This window comes from Spermophilus citellus, assembly GCF_964194105.1.
Source record: "Spermophilus citellus genome assembly, chromosome: 5".
Taxonomy (NCBI): domain Eukaryota; kingdom Metazoa; phylum Chordata; class Mammalia; order Rodentia; family Sciuridae; genus Spermophilus; species Spermophilus citellus.
Genome location: NC_138186.1, coordinates 4,037,432 through 4,060,308, shown reverse-complemented (window position 1 = coordinate 4,060,308; position 22,877 = coordinate 4,037,432).

The following is a 22,877-nucleotide window of genomic DNA, read 5'->3' as shown; positions in this document are numbered from 1 at the left end:
ACATTTTGTAAGATAAATTATGAGATGAAAAGTATGAAAAAAAGATAAAATATATAAAAACGTGGGTATTTGATATCTCCCTTGGTATAAAGATTTTATGTTGAATCATTCAAAATAGTTGACTTTGTTTTTAGTAAGATGAAATGCACAACTTAATATTACACATTTTGAAGTGTGCAATTTTGTAGTGTTGAGTAAATTCATAATATTGTACCACCACAACTTCTGTCTTGTTCCAGAGCAGTTCATCCCCCCAAAAAGAAACCCTAAACCCCTGAAAGAGCTGATCCCTATGTTCCTTCATTCCTCAGCCCCACAGGAAGACTGATACACTTTGTCCCCGAAGATTTGCCAATTCTGGATATTTCATATAACCAGAACCATACGATATGTGGATTTGGGGTCTGTCTGGCCGCTTTCACTTAGAATAATGTTTCTGAGTTTTATGAATGTACTAGCAATAATTAGATATTTTTTTTTGTATGGCTAATTGCTCTTCTACTGAGTATAGATACCACAGCTTATTTATCCACTCATTGATGACTAGAATGAATCTTTATCTTTTCAGAATATCTCTTGTTTCTACCAACTTGGGGCATTAATCAATCCCCAGTGTGCATTAGTCAGATTATTGTCACTGCAACCAAAATGCCTGAGAAAAACAACTCAGAGGCAGGAAGATGTATTTTGGTTCCTGGTTTCAGCCCTTGGTCAGCAGCTCCACTGCTGGGCCTTGAGGCAGCAGAATGTCACAACAGAGGGTATGGTGGGGGAAACGGCTCAGCTCATGGCAACCAGGAAGTGGAAGGAGAGAGGGAGGAAGGGGCAAGGGACAAACAAAGTCCCCAAGGCCACACCCCGTAGGGCTTGCTCCTTCTAACTGAGCCCCACCTCCCAGTGATGCCATAAACTGAGTCCTCCGTGGATAATCCACTTATGAGCCCAGAGTCTGCCAATCCCATCCTTTCCTCAAATCCTCACCTCTGCACCTTGCTACACTGGGGACCAAACCTTCAACACATGAGCCTTGGGGAACATTCCAGAACCCAACCAGAACCCACAGTTAATAGGATCTCAGATTTCCCTGGTTCATTGTCTTTACTGGATTCCCCACTCGTGTCTGAGAGCACTCTGGAAGGCCTCAGATTGATCCATGAAGTCCTCCCTCAATTCATTTTGGTGTGAACGGGGACTGCACACATCATCACGTGGAGAAGTTGCCCCATCCCTGCTGATAATGCCATGTCCATGTCCCTCTGAGAACCACCAGGCCAGCACCAAACAGCTCAGTCACCCTCCCCCCCCTAGACAGTGTGCAGCCTCAATGGCACACTCCTGAGGCAGGTGAAACCCTGGATGGATGAGGGAGGCTGAGGCCCTGAGCCCATCAGCTCAGTGGATGCCCTGAATCATGTGGAAGGTGTAAGCTTGTCCCAGATCCTAAAGCTGTCATAGATTTTTGACCCAGCAGAACCTTAATTCAGTTTGAAACAGATAAGAAAAATTTTTAAAAAGTCATTGAAAATGATGTTGATGTTCCTAGTAAAAGAAACATATACTTACGTGTTTTATAAGTGAATACTTTGCTATTAGATGTAATTAGTGCCTAAAAATGAATTTGCAACATATTTGTGATGATTCCAGCATTCTAAGAGCTGGGGGATCAGATTTCTGTTGAGGAGCATGGTGGTGTGTCTTTAGAATAAAGTGGCAATACCTGTAATGTTCTCTACAGCTTGGTAAAGGGTGGAGCAGACACCACAATATGAGCTTTGATTCAATCAACAGAACTTGTACTCTTTTTATTTAGCCAAAATTGTGATCTCCCCTTAGTCTTCATAAAAAAACAAAGAAAACAGTGAGTTTGAGCTAGTAGTCAAGAGACAAGCCTATCTTTTTTGTGGTTCTTTAGAAAAATATTACCTAAGCATACTAGGACATCCTCCCAGAGTTTCCCGTGCAAGCCCTTTGGTTTTTACTTAGGCACTGTTCTCCCAAGCGACAGAGAACAGCTGCACATATTGTGGTAATGGTTGATATTTTGAATATTAACTATTTAATTCACATTATCATCATCCCCCCCCCAAAGTCAAGCAGCCTGAGGTTCTTGTACATTTTTGTGTCCTGTTTGTCAATGACGTAATCATTTCATGTTTCACCTGAGTTTCTTTACAAGTATTCACAATCACATTTTAATCTTATTCACCCCTTTAAAACTTCTAAAGACAAAATAAAAAGTCACAGGATTAAAAAAAAATACAAAATTGATGATGTCATAAAGTCGAAATCATGCCAAGCGCTCACAAAGAGGTGAAACATAGGCGACAGGAAACTAGGCCGGAACTTCCAAGGCAGGGCTTACCTTAGAGTGGTTTTGTATCAACACCCTGAGTTTTTTCACAGCAGAATTGTGAGAACCTGCAAAAAATAAACACAAGAAGAGAAAGTGAAGGGAAGGAAAGAAGGTAAAGTAAGGGATGGTCAGAGCCACACTGTAGCAAAGTCCTCCCCTCAAGGTACCGAAGTGCCACTACCTGCAGTGTGCATACCGTGCTTGCTAAGGGTCGGCCGTCTGCTTGGGCTCAAAGGTCTTAGCAAATAAAGCAGAAAGAAGAGGGTGTTTGCAGGAGTCAGTGTTCTTATGACTCAAAAAAAGAAAAAACTACAATTCAGGGGGAAAATACCTGAGACCTAACTGAGAAACTTCTCTCCTGGCTTCTCATACAGAGGGATTGGGAGATATAAGAGGAATCCCTGGAGTAGGCTAAAAGCCTGTTCCTTGTGGTGCTCCTCACTGCAGACAACTGGTATGACGTCCTTGTGTGATTTAGCACAAGCTGATCAAAACAGTGCTAAAATTGTGGTGAGGTGCCCAGTCTTCTTATGCTTTGGTTAGATCCAAAGATGTAGTAAAAATATACTTAAAAAGTGAAATTTTAGCATGCCTGCAAAGCATATATCAGCAGACAATTCCCCACAGCCCTCTCTCTGATAAAGATTAAATAGCAGAAACTGGAAACATTTTGTCTGCTTAAAAGAACCTGATGTACAACTACTTGGCACTGTTGGTGAAGAGCTGAATCACATCCTTCAACACTCAAAAAAAAAAAACAAAAACAAAAACAAAACAACAAGGTTCTTCACCTCCCTTTCTTACCTGTGACATGGTGGGACCTAATCTTAAGAAGCAGTATTAAGAAATATTATATTGGTCCAGAACTGAAATCTGCCTGGGAATCTGTAGTCTTCGTGTACTTGTGTGGAAATAAATGGTAGCTATAGACTTTGAGAGAGAGAAATCAGTGGAATATTTGCTGCTGATATCATGCAAAGTGGACATGCACATAGATGTTCATGACAAGATGTATGCTCCAAAAAAAAGCTTTGTTTGGGTATGCTGGAAGTCAGAACACCAGTCACGGTAACTATAAAAATGATTTGAAATGAACACGAGCATTGTGACCGCATTTTTATTTTTTGGCTCTCCACATATTAAAAACGAAATGCAAGGCCTGGGGTTGTAGCCAAATGGTCAAGCATATGACTAGAATGCAGGAGACATTGGGTTCCATCCTCAGCACTGAAGGAAAAAAGAGGTGGGGGGAGAAATGGCTACTTGTTTGCTAAACACATCAACTATTTGGTCAAACTTATCTTGGGGGAATCTGGAGAATGTTCCACTGGATTAAAAGTTGCATTTTTAGAAGAAAATGGAGGCTTGCTCCCCAGCCCCTTCACCCAAGAGAGAAATACTGGGGAGAAGTCACCTGAGGGTTGCATCCTCAAGGAAAAGGCACTTCTCCTTTGCATCTGAGCTTCTTCCCAGGACCACATGGGAGTTTCCTTCCAATGTTAGTTTTTTTTTTTTCTTTTCCTCCTATAACCTCTCATCCTCCCAGTCCTGAAGGAGTTTAAACAAACATGATTTTGTTTGGTTCTGCAGAATTAACACAACGCTCAAGCTTATTTCTAATTGAATGCAGATGTTTTCTAAGCAGAGAAAAGCCTCAGACTTGTGTGCATAATTCTTACCCTGCCCTAATGGAGAGAACTAAGTCCAAAATTAGCAACTTTTTAAAGCCAAATCTGGCCATGTGCCACATAGACTGATTTTGAGTTTTCTTTTATTTTCCTTCTCTTTCCAAGGGAGTGTAGACAGAAGGTCTTACAAAAAAATCTATACTGGGAAGGCTACTGTTTTTCTAAGAAAATTTTAAAAGGCTAAAAAATACCAACATGCTAAACTAATCAATGTGGCATGGCATCTCTGTCTCCCCTCTGCCTCGGTCTTTAGCAGTAACACTGAAAACATGTCACAAACATGTTGTCCTCCTGTGGTTCAGCAGCCAACCTTGGAGGAATGAGGTCAACTCCAGGGCTCTGTTTTGACTGTCTTTAGTTGCTGAGAAGGACAGACTTGTGGACACCAGATGAAGGGGATGCTCTGTGTTCTTTTGACAACTGGCTTCAATAATTTGTCATGAAAGATTTAATGACCTCATTGTCCCTGCAGTGCCAAGGCTGTGTGTTTACATGTCTACAACAGCAGGTTTAGGGCTGATTATGCTGCCTCTTTTAAGAACTCACTTTGATTACTGAGAATCTCCTAATTAGGCCGTTTCTGTACATTATCTGTGCTGCAGAGGCCTAATCCCAGCCTTGAAGAGTGCACCACTATGAAACTCATTATTTAGACATAGGATGTGTATATCTTGATGTCCCTTTCCCATTGGTGAAAGAGTTCAAACTTTTCAAAAGAAAACTTTAAAAATGTGTGATTGTATCTCGTGTGGAAATAAGTAATTCCTTGGTATTACACATGCCTTGATTGATAGCGAGTTGTTTGTGTGTTACAAGGGTGGCCTAAAAGTTCTAATGAACTTGAAAGGTCAGGCCTTGAGTTATATTTAGGGTTAGGTTCAGAGAGGTATTTAAGCAAAGAGAATTCCTGATTTGCGCTGGCATAGCCAGTCCCTCAACCAGTCTATCCATGTCAGCATAACTCTACTCTAGGGCCCTTTCGTTGCCGTATTAGCCATTGGATTTTTACTGGTTTTCATGAGTTTGCCGTTTGTAACACTTCACCTCCATCCATGGTATTGCTCTAGGTTTTACTGATCTAGAAAACACTGGGGGCCCTGGGTCTTAGGTTCTTGGAATTATTTTCAAGGCTTTGATTGCCCAATTGTGAGGATCCTATTTTATGTAGGTGAAGCATCATTTGGCATGTTGGTGAAAGTCAGGTTTTTGAGCAAAGTTCAACATTTCCAGGAAAGAAGAAAGAAGGAATACTTACCTGCATTTATTTTTGAAATTTATAATAAATCTTCCAACAAAAGCTGTATATTACACAACCAAAGTAGATGACAACCCTGAGAAGCTGAAAGTGGAAGTTTCTAGAAAGTTATTTCTTCCCTTGTCAAAAGAACAACGCAGGAGCAAGGGAATTGGTTTTGAACCATGCTCACACACAAATAGTGGTAGAAAAGACTTGAATTTTCATCAGTAATCAGGGAAGATATTTAAGTCAATTTAAACCAAAAATACCGACTCAGAATCTTGGATCCAGGCAATAGTTTTGCTTTCCTTCCATGCCCTTCCAAAGGCCTGATCGGGAGGCAAGTTGGGACATCCTGGGACTTCATCCTACAAGTTCAATATTAAGGAGTTCTGAAAGCACTTATTATTCTGTTTCTTTTCCTTTGAATTTCAGTTTCCATTTGTAACTTGCTTTAGTGGGTAACCTCTTGAGCCCACAGCTAATAGCTTCTAGCTGAGTAACTTCGGCTTCTGGTGGGAATTCATAGTATGATATTCTCAGGTTAACTTGTAATTGATTGTTTTTAATGGATGAGTCTTTTTGTTTAGCTAAGGATTTCTGACCTTTAAGACTGTTAGTATTTCTAGGTGATATTTACTCTGTTGATCTCTTGCTTTCATTGTTTCTTTGCACTCTTTGTGTGTGGTTTCTCTGTTTGAGCTGGTGATTTCAAACATTTTCAAACTAAACACTTAATCTCTGTGGTGTGTGCACTTGGTAGCCTGTGCCTGTGGAAGCGCTCCTCTAAGGCAGTCGAGAGGTGTCGAAATCTTTGTCCAGAGAAACTTCAGTGCTTCTCGCTATTGGGGGAGTAGGGAGCCTGAATGTGGCCTAACAACTTTGGTTTATTTTCTATCTGATTTTTGGCTTATTGGATTCAGTTTTATCAGGTCTTTGTATTTTAGACACTTACTGGGAAAAGATTAATGAAAAAAAAATTCCTACAACATCTTTATACTGTGGATTAATGTGGGTAAAATGTATACTTAAACAAATGCTCTTTGTTCCCCATAGATAATTTCAAGTTTTGAAAAAACTGCCAGGTGGCTGGAGGCCAAGTTGCCTGGGTTGAGGTAAGATGAAGGATCTCCTCACATTATACCAGTGAATAGAGTTAAAAGACACTCAATGATGTCCTCTAGGAGAGAATTAAAGGGGTGTGTGGAAGTGGAAAGGGTCTGAAGAATTTGTTCTGTATTTGAGCTCCAAAGCCACCATTCTAGGCTGCATGGCTGAGTTCCATTACCTGGGGTCACTTGGATCCCCTGCCCCTGGCCCTGATGTGCCTCATGGCTACATCCTAAAGAGCATGCACTCACTCCTCTGCCAGCCAAGCAACCAGGTGCAGAGACAGGGAAACCTCTCTAGACTAACCTAAGACTCAAACATTAACCCAAAGTGAGGTACTTAAACAGCTCCAGCAAGCAAGAAAATACAATAAATACCATTCCATTACCAGCTTTCCAAGACTGAAAAGAGAGAGTTAGCATTAAAATGCATTTAAAAAATAAAAATCAAGACAGTCTTGCAGAAGCTGGGGGAAGGAGAGAACACATGGAGTCACAATTCCCTCCAAGCCCACAGAAAGCAATAAGAGTTCTCATTTAACCCGGGGAAATGACTGGCGAATCACTTGTACTTTGAAACGATTCTAAATTGCAAACTAATTCCCCAGTGGGATATGTTGATGGCCTACTGTACACAGCATAAATAATGAGTTTGCAACCAGGATCCCAAATAAAGTGGTGCACGTTTGTGGAATTTATGAACAAGTTTCCCCCTCTGCCATGTGACATTGCAATGTTAATGCTTCCAGTTAGGAGTTCCACTGTGTCAGCAGGTGAAATCCCTGGCAGTAAGTCAAACTTTAATTGGACATGCTGGGGAGTGATTATGCTGCTGCAGTGTAAACTCTGGGGTCAGTGTTAGGCTTCGAGAGGTGTGGACATGGCCTGGTACCTATTCTGCTTTCAGGTGTTCTTTTCTGTTTGACTTTTAATGCTATATTTTAAATTGACCGTGACAAAGCAAAGTTTCTGTCTTATAAAGGATTTAGATACAATGGATCTACTCAAACCTCTCTCTCTCTCTCTCTCTCTCTCTCTCTCTCTCTCTCTCTCTCTCTCAAACAGTTTTTATACAAGGAAGAAATCTGAGGGTGGAGGGGGTTAAGTAGCTGGTTAGATCAGACACACTAATACATAGCAGAATTGGGATGTATTAGTGGGAGTTCCAACTGGGAGAACTGGAACGAGGTGTTCCCACCTAGAACTCACCCTCTCCTTTGTTCTTTCTTAAGGATGCTGTCTTTCACTGGGAAAAACAAACAAAAAAAAATAAAGCAGGAAAATATATTTAAGAATGTTTGACAAAAATAGGAATCTGAGTTATAATTTAAATAATAGGAAGCAAAACATGTAACCTAGTGTAGCTAAACATCCAGATTGCAATGAGAAATAGATACATAAGAAGATAAGTCTACAAGAGCTTTTTAAAAATACATATAGGGCTTCATTCCTTAAATTTAAAACTAGGTTGTCACTGAAGAGTAAGATCATGCCTGTGAACACCACACCGCGCTGGGGAAGAGACCTGGGGTACTTACCGTATTAGAGCAAGGCTTGTCTCCTTAGCCCTTTCTCCTGGGCTCGCTCTTGCCCTCAAAGCAGTTCTAGCCACACAGCTCCCTTGGCATCCCAGTGCTCTGTCGCCTATGGATAGTCTTCCTTTACCACACTGTCTTTGGTACAGTCCTGCAAGCACAGCAAGATCTGAGTTCTGTGCCTCCTGAGAATTGGTGCCACCATTGCAAACCCATGCCACCTGGGCTTGGAATACCAACCAATGATCAGCCAACGCCTAAGGACCAAAGCAGATACAGCCACAGTGAGCCTCAGGAGGCTGCACCTCTCTGCCAGGTGGTTCTCTGGCCGACCTCTGGAGAGCCACTGCTCTCCACCCCGGTCCTCTGTGGTCGCGCCCACACTTCTGCACCTTCTCCACAGCATTCAGTCCTCTCCCCCAACACTTCTTTACCAAGAATGACCAAGACTTTCCAGATGCTGGCATCAAAGGATGCTCAGATGAAGCTGTGGTCCTATGCCTCCAAGTATCCTTTTCACAACTTCCAAATTCACATCTCTAATCTGCATCTTTCTTCTGTGTAATAAACAAATCGGGGGTTTTGTTGTCAACTAAATTATTGCAGGAATTTGCACATGAATCTGTCAAAATGAATGGAAATCTGAGGAGAGTAACTTCTTTCCCAAATCTACATAGTCTTTCTGTGTATTTATTGATGAATGTAATGCCCACCCAACAAGTTGACTACACAGGTGACCCCAGGGTAGATCCTTTACTTCTCGTCACTCTTCAATTTTCAGTCCAAGTGCTGACACAATTTCTCTTTTTTTCAACTTCATGCCTTTCCAGCCTTCTGCCTCTTTCAATCCCTACTCCACTGTGGAGGGCCTCAGTGGCTCCCTGAACATGGGTGACTGACAGTTAATCAAGCCCCCTCCCAGCCTGCGGCCAAGCTGCCTCCACATCTGAAGCCCTCACAGTCCCAGGACTCAGCTCTAGCTCAGTGCTTCCGGGGGTGGTATTGTTCAGTGTGTTGACCCCGCCTTCTCCATAAACCACCTGGTAGGAGCTAGAAGCTATGTCTTTTAATATTTCAAGATACCTGGCCCAGAATAAGTATTCAATATATAATTTCTAGGTGAGTAATTGGCCAAGTATCTAAAGCAAATTATCATAATTGCACTCATACGTTCCCATGTATGTTTTTATGTGATTTTAGTTTTGTTGTTCAATTTTGTGCACTTAGAAAATACCAGCCCAAACACTTTTTTACTTCCCACCTTGCTTTTTATGCTAACAATAAACATATTAATTGAAGAAGGGTTGTTTTTCTCAGGCACATTTTATGACTTTGTATTTATTGGCTTATTTTATTTCTCCAACAGCTACATAGGTAGTTCTTACTATTATTACCCCCATTTTTACACATGAAGAAACTGATGCACAAACAGAAGCAGAATAGGATCAGAAGCCAGATGACTTGCCCAAGCCACTACTTGCCTGCTTCCTGCCTCCCCTCCATTCATGAGGAGCGGGCAGAGGGGAGCTTCACTCCAGAATCAATTGCAATGAGCCTCCCAGATGGAAGCCATGGGCCTCATCAGGCGACTAGCCTGTTCTTGTCACCAGTGGTCTGCACCATGTGCACGGGATGTGGATGGTTTCAGCACAAAGTAATGGAAAGGCAGCAGAATACAACACTCACTAATATGCCATTATGGAAAAACGTGGATGTGTGACCGATGTGATTCGGCAACTTGTATTTGGGGTAAAAATGGGAGTTCATAACCCACTTGAGTCAAATGTATGAAAGATGATATGTCATGAGTTATGTAATGTTTTGAACAACCAATAAAAAAAATTTAAAAAAAAATTTAAAAAAAGAAAATTATTAAGAAAAGTGGCCACGAGGGCTGGGTGGTGGCTCAGTGGTAGAGCACTTGCCCAGCCTGTGTGGGGCACTGGGTTCGGTTCTCAGCACCACATATAAATAAATAAAAAGTCCACTGAAAACTAAAAAATATTTAAAAAAAGAAAGAAAGAAAGAAAGAAAGAAAGAAAGAAAGGAAGGAAGAAATAAAGAAAGGAAAGAAAGAAAGAAAAGTGACCATGATTGAGTTCAGAAGTGGCCAAAGTCATTAAGATCTAGAAATGCTTGAGCATTCCTTTCAGAATCCAGATGTGATAAAAAATTATTCAAAATACATGTAGAACACTTATCCTGAGTTCCATAAAGAGATCCCAAACTGATGTAGAGTCCCTTTATGATTCTTTGTTCATCTGCTGACAGTCCCGTGAGGAAAGATTCATTCCAATCAGTGTAGGTGACATGAGGAGCTCTCAGTCACTCCTGGCCCCCCAGAGTCATAGGATCCCCAGACCTCCGATTTTTATAAAATAGTTGAAAGTAAGGTTGAATGTTCCTGTTCTAAAACACACTGCTGCATGTGCTAAGTGCTTTCTAGAGTATTGTGACTTGTGTCAGGGGAGTGGTGACAGAAGGAATGAATCTGTTCATTTGTTTATGCCCGCTGGTGGAAAACAAACTGAATATCAGCCAACATAATTCAGTTGACACTGTTCTGAAATATCCTCCTCCCACACAAAGCAGGATTTCACATTTGCAGAAAATATTTATCTCAACAGCAAGCAAGCCCATACTGGCTCATTTCATAGCTTTAAATCACCACATGAAGGAAGGTGACCAGGCCAAGTCTGGAGTGCTCCGGCTCAGGTAGGGATGAAGTGTGTCACCAGGTCCCAGGGGCTACCAGGGAGACGGCAGCAGGCGCCACATGGAACAACCTTCGGTCAGTTGTTTTGCCCCACTGGCCAACATGGACTGGTCAGTGTGGCTCGACATCTGCTTGAATGCCAAGTGGAAAGTATGAAGAAGGCATTTCATTTTCTCAATCAGGATCACGTTCTGTGCTCTCAAGTGATATTCCAAGTCAGGTTACGACTTTCCTCTTACATCTCATAATTGTTTCAGTAAAAATAAATGTTGAAAAGGAAATGTATCCCATTTGTAAAAACCTTGAAACAGTTAAGCAATGAACCCAATTAAGTAGCCTTTTTTTCCCAGAAGAAAGTAATGTTTTTAATTAATTAATTAATTCTCTTTATAAGCGTGTATTGCCGACACCTACCACATAGCTGTCACCGAGCTAGGCAAGGGAAGGGCAAACAAAACACATTTCCTCTGCCTCCTCGTGGGTTACAGTGTCTTGAGGGGACATTAAAAGATAAGTGACTGTGGGATATGTTAAGTACTTTGGCAGCACTGTGAATAAACACGGTGGATAACAAGGCAGAAACACGGATACTTCTTGGGGTTTGGGGGACAGCTTAGGACAGAAGATGTCTTTGTCTTTGTGAGTGAGTGGAAGCTCATCTGTACACCAGTACGAGAGCAGGGAAGGCAGGAAGTTCGGATCCACCTTTCAACTCCTGGTGCCACAGAGTGAAGAGCTGGGTCCAGGAAAAACACAGGGGATTGGCCTTGAGCTTTCCTCTAAAAAGTTCTTTTTAGATGTTTTAACTTGAGCAGGTTTGTAAATCTCTACCCATCACAGCCTTGAAGCTGTGGTATATATATGGAAACATATTCTGTATCCTTGAATGGTTTTGATCATTCTTTGAATTTAGGCTATCGTTACTGTTAATCAGAAGAGTTGCCAAGATGCTCAAGGGGAAATTATATTCAATAGAGGCAGAGAGGACATAAAGACAGATTTTTAAAAAATCTTTTTTATTTGTTCTAATTAGTTATACGTGACAGCAGAATGCATTTTGATTCATTGTACACAAATGGAACACTACTTTTCATCTCTCTGGTTGTACATGATGCAGAGTCATACCACTTGTGCAGTCATACATGGTCCTAGGGTAGTGATGTCCGTAGGCAGTGGAATAAGGATGGGATTTGAAGAACTGCAGAAGCAGAGCCCCAGGAAGCTCCACCATTACCTAGGGAATTCCACACCGTAACCGAGCTGTCGCTCACAGACTCCAGGAGAAGCCAGAGTCGTGGAACTGCAAAGTGAAGGAAGGTCTGACTGAAGACCCGGGTCCGGCGGCCCCTTGTCCTGTTGCCTCCAGATGATGTTGCACATACTGGGCCGGGGAGGCCATCTCACGCCACAGGCTGCGATTATACTTGCATATCAAGTATTGGTCATTTATGTGTGGGAACAAAGGCCAGTGGTCTCATGGTCTCATGTTTAGTGGCACTTTTTTTTTTTTTTTTTGCATGTGGGCAGCTGCCTGTAAATGTTTATGAAATAAATGATTTTTTTTTGGAAATTTTTATTGCATAAAATAGTTTCCCTTTCCCCAATACTAGTTGTTTGTTGGTTATTATGAAGCCTAAGTTACAGGCTTCATTTACTTCTTCAACTCTGAAGTAGAAGCTTTAGAAGTGAAAGGTCTGGTAAACGTGTAGTGACTGGTGATGGACTCCAGTTGGAAGGGCCATGGAGAGAGGTGTTGAGCAAGGGTTGCTTAGTGGGAGAGAAGCTGCCCGAAGCCAGCTTCCATGTTCCCTGCAAGTTCCTTTCTCTAGTAATACATAGAGAACAACCTGGGTTTGGTGAGTTCCCTTAATGGATATGAAATTGGTCACTTTTTGATGTGTAGAGTTTATCTGAGAGCCAAAAAGCTGCCATGAGCCCCATATTGATGTTGACTCCTTTGACAAAAGTGTGCTTCATCTTGATGACTCACTGCTAGAGATGGGTCTTAGAAGCTAGACCGTGTTAGGGAATAGTCGGCTACTCTAAGCTTACCTTTATGTGAAAGCTCTTAATGGTTTTCAGACTCCATCAGAAGATAACTTACATTTTAGGCTACCCATTCAGAGTCCAAATAGCTGTGTGCAGTGGTGCACCCCTGTAATCCCAGTGGCTCTGGAAGCTGAGGCAAGGAGGGTCACGAGTTCAAAGCCAGCCTCAGCAAAAATGAGGTACTAAGCAACTCAGTGAGATCCTGTCTCTACATAAAATACAAAATAGGGCTGAGGTTGTGGCTCAGTGGTTGAGTGCCCCTGGGTTCAATCCCTGGTACAGCCCCCCTCCCCAAAAAAGAAGAAAGAATACAAAACAAAGAAAACAATCCAAGTGACTAAAAGCTAAAATAGTTCAAATCTGTTTGTCATATCCACCAATGTCTCCACTGCTGGTTTAATGCAGAACATCCGGTTCTTTCAGAGGCCCAGAATAAAAGTTAAATTTACAGCAATTTTTCTTATTAGTATATTTGGTAATATTCTGCTTATATGAATATTGGTAAGTCATGTCATTGTTACACATCCATTCATTCAGAAGAAGCATTTCAGCTCAGCTATTTGAGAGGAAGTATGCTAGTTGTTTGGAGTGTGAATAAATTAGGAAGGGTCCCTGCCCTCAAAAGGCTAAAAATCTAGTACATTTAAGCTGGGTCTTTGTACTTGTGTTTTCATGGTTCTTGGGCCCAGTGGGCATTTGTCACACTTGGCTATAATGTCCTGTTCATAGATATTGTGCAAAAAAGGAGGAGAAAGAACATTAGGAAAATTTTTTTTAAAAAAATAGCAAAAGGCCTTCAGTCACTTATATTGACAACAGCATCTTATTTATTAAAAATGCAGATATTCAGGTCAAAACTCAGTTAAGCGATAACCGTAACCACACTGAGGTAAAGAAAATTCAAGATTCAAGGCAACTGAAATCATAAATAGCTCATTGCTCAACTTAATTGTTCTTTCTCCTCTTAATACCGCCTGTTAACATTCTGCAATTGGAATGTTTTCCATCTGTGCCTTTACTTGAATGGTGTGAATATAGCTGATGAAAACTATTATCACTCTGTCTTTCAGACTTCGATCTGCTGTGTGGTGACACGATTACAAGCAGAAAAATGTTAGTGCAGTCATCCACTTGATGTTATATAGTTTTATGTCCCAGGGTTAGAGTTTCCCATCTGTACTTCAAACTGCTCTAGTCATTCTTATTGTGATAGGGAATACCTAGGTAGACACGTGCAGAAATGTCACCTGTGTGATTGATCATAATTGTGAATGCTCTGTTGCGCTCTTTGAAAGATTCAGGGTAACAGTAAATGTAAAGATGCTCTTGTATTGATAAATAAAAATAATAGAATGTATGAATTTGTCCAATGTTACTTCTGGATATTCTTCCAATAAAGTGTCCTGTGTTAAGTGTGAGGTTGGGGAAAAAGTGTGAGGTTGGACAAATGAGGAAATAAAATGCTTAGGCACAAGAAGAAGAGTGTGAGGAACTTAAGTCAGCAAGGGTACATGACTATTTTGCAGGATGTTTACTTTGTGTTTGAAATTAGGAAATTGTACAAATCATTTGACTGCATAGGGATGTCATCTACTTTCTGTGTAGTTAACATGATTAGAAGAAATTTGGATTAGAAAAAAACAGCACATGCTTTTTCACATTTCTATGTCAACAGATATTAGTTCATAATTTAGGCAAGGGAGGTATTTCCTGCTCAGACATGCTCAAAAATAAGCCTGTGACTTTACATTTTGTTTTGTTTCTGTTTTTGAGGAAATGCGACAGAAAGAATTGTGACCCTGGTGGCCTCTGTGTCAGGTTAATGCCTGTGCCCCATGGGCAGGTGTAGGAACCAGCCAGCCGTAGCCAGGACACAAGATTTCCTCCAAAGCGAGTTCTTTGTTCAGATTCAAATGCCAGTCTTCAGAGCACAGTGAACCAAGAGTACACTGCTTGAAATCCACAGTTCGTCTTTCATCTGTGTAATTACATCGGAAGGAACAGGCAGGAGCGTGCTGAGGACATGCCTGGCTGGGAATTGTGCTTGGTGAGGCCTGAGTGTAGGAGCCCCTCCCATGCCCCATTGCAACCTTAAGCACCAGTACAGCTGAATTTGAAGGGAGAAGTAATTCATGGCAAGTGAGTTCATAAGGGTGGGGCCCTGACCACGTTGGATTAGTGTCCCTGTTGGAAGAGACACTGAAGAGCGTCCCCTCTCTGCAAGCATGTGCACACAGCACGGCAAGCTCTGTGAGGGTCTAGGGCCAGGCAGGAGGCGTCTGGAGGCCAGGACAGGAGCCCTCAGCGTGATTTTTCTTAACTCCACATTCTGTCTTTTTTTTCTCCTGAGAGTCTCAGGAACAACAACAAAAACCTATGGCAGTGGGAAAGCAAAACTGTTTTTATTTTTGACCAAGAAGAGAATTGGGTGCCACTCTCACAAATCAGCCTCAGCCTGAACAAAGACTAAGAATTCCTTTAAGGTAAGGGGAGAGGGAAGATCTTAGGTAGCAAGCAGGAGGATTACTCATGAGTTTTCTGGAAAGGACTCAGGGCTTGGCCTGGCCTTCCCTTATTCATTACCAGCCCCTTTCCAGTCTGGGTCCAGAGTGGTTGGTCACGGTGGCCCTGGAGGGTGGGAGGTTGACTGGGGTGATGTGTGACAGTGGATGGTGCAGAGTCTGGGTCACCCTGGGTCCTCTGTGGCAAAGCCAGCTCTAACCTGTCATGCAGCCGTGGTTGCCAGAGGCCTGAGTGGCCTGTTGGGTGGTTTCATCATCTGAGAGGAACACTGATTGGTGAAGTGGGCTGCACTGCTCAGGGCTTGAGGGAGTATCTGCCCTCAACAGACACTGACCCAACCGAACCTTGACCCGGGACTTCAGCCTCTGCACTCAGTCCATGGTATTTCATTAGGATGGTAAGAGTCAATGTGCTTTTTGTAAAAGAAGTTTAAAGCTCATGAATGTTTATGGGTACTTCCTCAAAACCTCTTTTTCTAGAACAACTCATTGGAGAACACTTGCCCTCGTTGTCCTTAACGTAGGCATTGTTCACACAAGGCCTTTGTGTTTGTGGTCCTCAGGAACAGTTAAGCTGTAAGATACAACACAAGAACCAAACAGGGCAATGTTGGTTCGGATCTTCCAGAATACAGCCCATGCCTCTGCATTTCTCTAATCGTTATGTTTTTCAAGATGATAACAAAATGTTCCCAGTGGACAGGACAAGGACTTTGAAGTCCAGATCCAAATACTCAATGGCAATAGAGAAGCCAGGGGACACTGTTCAGGGCCGTCAGGGAAGGCAAGCTGTTCTGGGTCTGAGTGCTGTGGGGTTGATCACGTTCGTAGTTCCTGGGAGATGTGCTGATTTCACAGGGCTCTTTGTGATGGTGAAGCGTGAGCAGCCTGCCTGTGTGTGTGTCTCTGTGTGCGCTTTCTACAAGCTCTTCCCACATGTCCAACATTAGGCGAAAGCCATTTCCAAAGAGAATTATATTTCTGAGTTTTCCATCAACATCTGCATTTTTCAAGATGAATATGATTCTTCCTGGATTGATTTTAACAACAAGCAAAGAGAGGGGATGAAAGGCAGACGATGTGGCCACACACCAATTTCCTCCCTTACACACGGTTCCTATCACTTATCAGAATTTTAATTCCACCTGCTAAGTAATGCAGGTCGCAGAGCAGAGGTTATGCATGCAGCCACAGCTGAAAATCTTCAGATGCCTTTTCATTATACTGTGGGTGCACTGCAATCTCTTCGGGCTCCTTGGGGGATGGAGCAAAGATTGCTGAGATAAAGGTGAATTACTTTATTTATTTATATTTTAACAGGGAAAGAACCACTCCTTGATTTGTCCATCACAGGACAAACTCAGCCCATCAATTAGCATCAAATCTGTTATGGTCCTTTCTACTACATGATTTTAGAAAGACTTAACCTCAAGTATTTAATCATAATGTTTGAAAGGGAAAAAGATCTTTCCTTAGCAAAGTTGGAGTACTCATTGGCAGACAGCACAGGCAGGCTTGGTTAATGTCGATTTCTTTACTTTTTTATAAATGCCCCCTGTGTTACCAGCATGGATTTGAAGGTGATGTAATTTTCTTGCAAATCCATTAGTTTTATAGGTTTTTGGCAAGCCCCACTGCTGTGTTGATTAGATATAGTAACTGTGTCTATTAAACAGGGCTTTAAATGCTTGGCTCAACCCTCTGCACTGCTGGATAACAAGATGTACAGTAGATGCTCTCACTTCAGGTTGTGCTAAGCAGTGGGTTGACACATAACTTAGTGTTTAGCCATTTGTGATAAGAAGCACTTTAATTGCAGAGTTAATTGCAGGTGCCTTCAAGATATACTTTTAAATGCTCCCGACCAAATAAGAGACAGCCTCTCCACCTCCTTGGGTGGCTTTACTCTATCACTGTTTCCCAAAGTGCCCTCCTCAGAACAGCCACATCAGCAGCACCTGGGAGCTTGTTAGAAATGCAAATTCTTGGTTCCACTCCAGCTCTCCTGGATCTGAGAGTCAGGAAGTCAGACTCTGCAATCTACACTTGAGGAAAGTGCTCCTGGGAGTCTTCCCATGGACTTTAAGAACACTATACTGGAGAATCCCTGTCACAGGGTGCTGCTGTATTTTGGTGCTGAACAATTCATTTGAAACATATTTGACTTATTCTGAATGAATCAACTTTCTATATCCAAATTAGCTAATGCTGGAAAGTTACTACTTAATAATAACAAAAAGCGATCGAACATCTCTTAATTTTTTAATATGTATCTTTACATTGATAGATTTGGCCTCATTATAAATGTATTAGCATTGAGGTTTGCCTCCTCTTTTTCATTATCTAAAGAAGTTAACATGGCATGCTCCATTAAACAAGATGCAGCTTCTATTATCTTTTATCTCTTTCTGAACCTTTTCAATAAATGCTACTTGATTACTCTTGCATGTTGAGAGAGACATTTAGAATAATCAAAACATAAAGAAAGTGTGATGCTTGGTTAATCCAGGGCAGAACAACTTCCTCAACACCAATAAATGGGTTCAGACTAAAGCAAACAGGAATACCACGGGATGCCAGAGATGCTGCTTTGCAGGAGGTACGAGGTGAGAAATCTGTTCCAGGAAAATAAACAAATCAGTGGTAAATACACTTCCTAGCAAAAGAAGTGTCCATCTCCTGAAAGAACAGCCCTGGCCACTTAGAGACCTGAGAGTCACTGCAGTTATGTCTTACAAATGATCGCTTTAGTTATTCCTTTGTGCATTCACTCATTTACTTTTCCATTCATCAAACATCCAGAGGTTTCCACGGGTCCTTTTGTTGTTCTGCGTTAGCTGAGCCAGAACTGTATTTCCAGAATCCCCTTGCCTATGAAGTTCCAGGTGTGTTGCCTGCGAAGTCACAAGACAAAAGACACTTGGCTTGCAATTGGGATGGCGGAAGTAATCAGTAATACTCTCCCTAGGACACTGTGTCAGAATGGGCTTACCTTGTTGGAATGGGACATTGCTGGCCCCACGGGCCTTCCATATGCTATTGAACTTCCTCCTTTGGTCGCCCAGATTCCTGGACTGTATGTGGGTTTACTTTTCTTACAAAAGATGCAGGATTTTGCTTCTGGTCCAACGGTCATGAAAACTAGATTCCCCATGGTTAAAGGTAGACCCCTGTGAATTTTATGCCGCACTTGCTGGTTCCAGCTGGTCCTCCTCCGTTCCCAGGCGTGACCTTGCTCAGCTTTCTTTCCCCTCAATTCCTGTCCACGTTTCCTGTGTGAGGTGGGCCTTCTCATCCTGCACTTCAGACCCAGGTTTTAAGCAGCTCTTGCAATTTTATAAAGTCAAATCCACACAATGAAGTATTTATTAGTGTCATGGTCCATTGAGGTTGCTGTAACAAAATGCCCAGGCTCAGTAAATTGTAGGAGTTTCTCTTTCACAATTCTGGAGGCTGGGAATTCAAGATCAATGGACCAGCCGACTCAGTGAGAGCTGTCCTGCTTTTAAGATGGCACCTCCTTGCTACATCCTCCAGAGTGAGGCCTGTGTCTTCACCCGACAAGGGCAGCAGAGTGCAAGAGGTGTGTTGGTCCTGTAGCGCTCTCACAAGGCGTAAGATCCCATCAGTGAGGACACCTCAAAGTCATGCGATGTTAACATCATTGCATTGGAGAGACACAAACACTGTAACCTAGCAGTTAGCTGTCACTCCCAGTGACCGTGCATCTGTGATCAAAACATCATGCAGAATTTGATACTAAACAGTGTTCCAAAGGAACTGAACCCTGACGATACTTTCTTCTAATTGTTTCTAAGGTTTCTGGAATTCATTCTATGTTTTGTTCAGATTTAAAGGCATTTCTGTACTTCAATGACTGCCTATAAACTCTGTGACCAAGTACATTTAGAAGGTATGAGCTGATTGACAAAGGATGCAATCTCAAAACCCCCAAATTCCTGTGACTTACAAGCCACAAGATTTGTTTCTGACTCATGATCCCCAGAGACACCCTCAGAGGGGCTGCAGCTGTACCCCACCTGCCTTCTCCCATGGAAACCACCACTGGCCTGGCACAAGGCAGGTCTCCAGTGCTGTCTGGTGCATCGGGACCTGCCATTGGTCATATACATTCATATTCTGTTTGCAAATATACTGCATGACAAAACCTGGATTTCACATGGTATCTCTTACAACTTAGGATCATGAAACCAGCCAGAGCAATTTATTAGATGACCCTAAAGGGGTTGGTTATGATTTCTTGGAGGCCTGGAAAGCCATCTCAAAGCCCAGAGCAAAAACATCATGAAACAAGATTATGGTGAAAGAAGAGATAAATAAACAATAATAGTCCCAGATGAGGAAAAAAGCAATTATGGAATGGAAGACAGACATTATGTAAGCAAATAATAAAGTTTTTATGAGACAAAATAGAAAGTTCTGGTTTTGTTTCATGCTGAAATGAAGAGAAAAAGATAAATCTAGGAAGTTCCTGGTAAAAATTTCAACTGTAGGAACTGATTTATTAACAGCAAGAACGACACCAAAGGAACCCTCTTCTGGAGAGAAGTAAGAAAATTTTCCCAAAGGGGAAAAATGTCAGGTTGATATCAGGCTTTTCATCTCTAAACACTGGAAGCTACAAAGAAAAAAAAAAAAGAACAAGGAGGAGGAGGTGGAGGAGGAGGAGAAAGAAGAAGAGGAGAAGAAGAAAGATCCAAAGAAGAAGAAAGGAGGGGAGGGGAAGGGCTCTTGGACAATAGCCCTAAACCAGCCAGGACCTCACTCTCTGGTGACAATAACAGGTACCCAGAAAGAGGGGGAAGTGAGCATCAGACAGGAGGCCACACCTCAGGGGTTCACGTGGCAGGCCCAAGAGCCCTGGGAAGGGTCTGCTTCCAAAGTAGGCGAGGTGTGAAGGCCCAGCAGGAGCCAGACCTCCCAGTGCAGAGGAAGATGGAAGAACCAGAAAGACAAATGACAACTCCTTTTCCTGTCCCCTGGAATTCCAAAGCACCCTGGGATTGGCATTAGAGACTTCACAGAAATGTCTCACGTGCTTCAGTGGTTAGGAGAGTTGAGATTTCTGCATCTTGAATATTGGATATCCTGGCACGTGGCTTTTGTTCCTCAGAGCATGAGTGTCCTCTGTTATGTCCACTGATTTGCACAGGTTGAACCATCCTTGCATCTGTGGTATGAATTCCACTTGATCCTGGTGTATTCTCTTGGTCATCTCTTGAATTCCATCTGCCAGTATTTTGTTGTATATTTTTGCATGTGTGCCATCAGGAATCCTTTAAGATATTTTGAAACAGAAAAGACATATAGTCCTTGGTCTCAGTCTGCTGTAATCGTTTGGTAGAAGAAGTAATAACTATATTAGTTTTAGTGAAAAGTGTGGTTGTAAGTATGTTTGTGGTCATAACAACAGTAACTCTCTTGATTGGGAAATCTCCATAGAATTCCCAAGTTAACAATGGAAGAAAGAAACAAATAGTAGCTTAATTAGCAGGATTAAAAAAAAAAGGTGGAAGGGGAGTGAGAAAAACAACAAAGTACAATATAGAAAATTATAAAAGGAAATTTCATAAGAACATCATTGTAACAAACTGACATGAATGTATAACTTTCTTCTTTTTTCAGAAGAAAATGATTAGTCTTAAAAGCTTTTGATGGCACATGCCTGTCATCCCAGCAACTCAGGAGGCTGAGGCAGGAGGATCACCAAGTTCAAGGCCAGCCCCAGCAACTTAGTGAGGCCCTGGGCAACTTAGTGAGGCTTTGTCTCAAAATTAAAAATAAAAACAGCACACACTATCTGAACAATTCAGTGCACAAAGAGGATTAAGCACTGCCAGAGGAGAGTTCACAGAGGTGAGCCATCCAGGGGGGAAAATGGTTCAAGAACAATAATTTCAGCCAAACATTAAACCTTCTTTAAATGTAGATCAAGAAATTCAGTATTGTTTGAATTATGAAAGCCTATGGAAAACAATGGAATCCTCTAGGTTCATTATGAAATCAGCATTATTTTGATACAACACTTGATAAAGATACCTGTAAAAAAGAAAACTGTAAACAAATCTCAATAATCAGGCAAAAATTCTAAATAGCATAATAGCAATAACATCCAGTCATGTAACAAGAGAACAATGCACTGAGCCCTCCCGGTTTCTTTCAAGAGTAGAAGGGTAGTTTATAGGGTTATCAGGCCAAAGGGGTAAAGGATTTGAACATTATCAAGATGCTCAAAAGTACTTGGCAAAATTCCGCAGTCTGTTCTAGTTAGAATTCTAAAGAATTTGAAAATAAAAGTAGAATACATAAATTGCAACCGCTATATATAAAAATAATAGCAAATATTATCATAAATTACAAAAATTGAAAATATTCCATTAAAAATTAGGAACTAGGTAAAGGTTTCCACCAACACTATCATTATTATTTCTTTAACATTTAAACAAAAGAAAAAGATAATAAAATAAAATAACATAAGCATTTGGTAAATATAGTTATTTTTGCTGAGGATATAACTGAAGATGGAAATACCTTAAGAGATACTTGTTAACAAGCCTAATAATTAATGTGATTACCTGGACACTTTAATTAGTGGCTTTTTATCCAATCTGGAAATGACAATAACTGTACAAAAACCAAACAGCCAGGTATGGTGCTACATGCCTGTAATCCCAGCAGCTCAAGAGGCTGAGGCAGGAGGATCACAAATTTAAGGCCAGCCTCAAGAACTTAGTGAAGCCCTAAGTAACTTAATGAAACCCTGTCTCAAGGTAAAAAGTAAAAAGGACTGGAGATTGGAGCTCACTAGTAGAGCATCTCTTGGTTAAATGCCCAAGACCAAATAAATAAATAAATAAATAAAATGCTGAGTAATTATATTTAACAAGCATACTATTGTTTAGAGAAAGAAAATGATATGTCTTACTAAATGATTTAATACTGAACACATCACAATTTCCTGGATGACACAATTTTATGTTATAAGACAATGAATATGCATACACATAGGAATATGTTCCAAATACCATTCCCAAATTTCGGTGGAGCTGACTGTTGTTTTATGAGAAGAAATGGGTGAGAGGAAGCTACACTCAATCTGTGTTAGGTGAACCATGTTGTTGCCTTAATGAAATGACTATCACGCTGGTGTCAGAATAAGCAAATAGATTAAATAGGAATCAAATGAACATTGGAGTTAGTAGGTCTTTTAACACATGACAAGGAAGTAGTTAATTCAATGAAAAACAGATGGATTTTTAAGCAAATATGACATGTAAAAGTGGTGGGCTCTCTGGGACAGGATATACAAAGACTTCGATGGAAAGCAAGTGAGCAAACACAGATAAAAACTCTACTAAATAGTAAGAAGACTCTGTATATATAGCTATTAGTGGTCAGTGGCCATCATAATTGCTTCTGGAAAGCTGAGAATTACTACAAATAAGTCTAGTCTACTGTATATAAATAAGACGGTGGAAAAATAGTCAACAGGCAGTGACTGGTCCATGAAACTTTCTAATCTGATGACATACAAAGAGTTAATCAAGAATGAGGTCTCACAAATAGAAAAACAAAGAGTTTAATATAAATTGGCTAAAAATACAGCTTAGAAATTCATAGAAAACTGAAACCTCATCTGTACATGCA